A 1,762-nucleotide genomic window follows, 5' to 3' on the forward strand; every position below is an offset into this window, starting at 1 on the left:
TGTCTCATTGCTATTTGTTTCTCAATAAAATTGCAGTAAAAAATTAAAAATTAAAAAATAATTAAAAAATAATAAAAATTAACTTATTTAGATTAGAAAAAAGAAAAAGTATTAGTAACATGCAATATTTCAATACATATATGTTCTGTAATATTGAAATCCACTTAAACAAGCTAAATTAAGTTAATCAAGTTAAAATGAAATATTATTTATGGTAAAATGTTTTTAAATCTTTCATCTAGGGTTTTGAAATGTATAGCATATTATTGTTATTTATAGTCACCCTCTTGTACTATAGCACTTCAGAAATTCTGGCTCCTATTTACCTGTAACCCAGAACCCATTGATCAACCTTTCCCAACTTATCATTCATTCCTTAAGCTTCCTTTGAAATGGAGTATGATATGGACTTGTCTCAAAACCATTGGACTTTACACTTCCAACTCTTCTGCTGGGGTTCCCCAATGGTTCCATATGGCATTTGTGTCTTTCACAAATATATCTAGATCCTGGACTCTACCAAATCACTTATGTGAAGCAAAGTGATTTCATCTTACTTATCTTTCATCTTACTTCAGAAAGATTGGCTATTATCAAGAAATCAAATAACAGTAAACACTGGTAAGTCTACAGGGGAAACAAACACTTCTACATTGCTGGTGGGAATGTAAACTTATCTAACCACTATGGAAATCAGTATGGAGATTCCTCAAAAATCTAAAAAGAAAAATTCAATTTGACCCTACTATTTTCCTACTGGATGTTTTTCCTTAAAGATTTAAAGATATCATGATACAGTGGTTATACATACCCATGTTTACAGCAGCACAATTCACAATAGCTAAATCTTGGATATGGTCAATATGCCCATCAACAAGTGAGTGGATAAAGAAAATGCAGTTTGCCCACAGAATATAGCACTACTCTACTATATAGAAGAAAAATGGATGCACTTTAACACCATAATGTTAAGTAAAAAAAAAAATTAATCACACAAGCTTAAACATCATATAGTTTCTCTTATATAAGAAATCTGAAGATTTCCACATACAGCAGTGACTCAGTTCATGAATGCTTTTATTTATGAATAATTCAGTTCACAAATAGAAACATTTAGCACAATTTTGCTTCTATGCCTGAACTCTGCATTGAGTGATGAACACAACTGCAGCCATCTTCCCCAGAATCATACAATGAGTTAAATTTGTGAGCCAAAGTACTACTGTCTAAATAAATTAAAGAACAAAATAGAAGATGACTGAAAGGGAAAAGGGAGAGAGATCACTTGCAAATGGGAAGGGAACCAAGACATGAGGGGGGCATAAAAGAATTAAAATAAGTCATGTACACCTAAAAACTACTGAAAATGGATATAGTCATTATGTATTACAAGCAAACAATGGTAAAGAATCAGGTAAAGCAAAATGAACTAGTCTCAGAAAGCTAAATATCATGTTTTCTCATATATAAGCAGTCCAAAATACATACATACATACAAACATACATACATGAGAGGTAACAGGAAACTAAAAGGTAGACTTTTAGAGATGGAGAAAGGGTTAAGAGGAAAGGAGAGAAAAGCAAAAAAATAATCAAAATATGTTGTATGCAAAAAAATCTCATTATTCAGCATGATTATTGTACTAATATTTAGACAAGATGTCTGCATCTTATCCTCTGAGTTACTACAAAACAATGCACAATGTATTAATTATTGTAAATGTCCTATTAACCTGTTTCATTGGTATTTTATCTTTTTTCT

The sequence above is a fragment of the Octodon degus genome, unplaced genomic scaffold, assembly GCF_000260255.1.
Source record: "Octodon degus isolate 3935 unplaced genomic scaffold, OctDeg1.0 scaffold00063, whole genome shotgun sequence".
NCBI classification, from domain to species: domain Eukaryota; kingdom Metazoa; phylum Chordata; class Mammalia; order Rodentia; family Octodontidae; genus Octodon; species Octodon degus.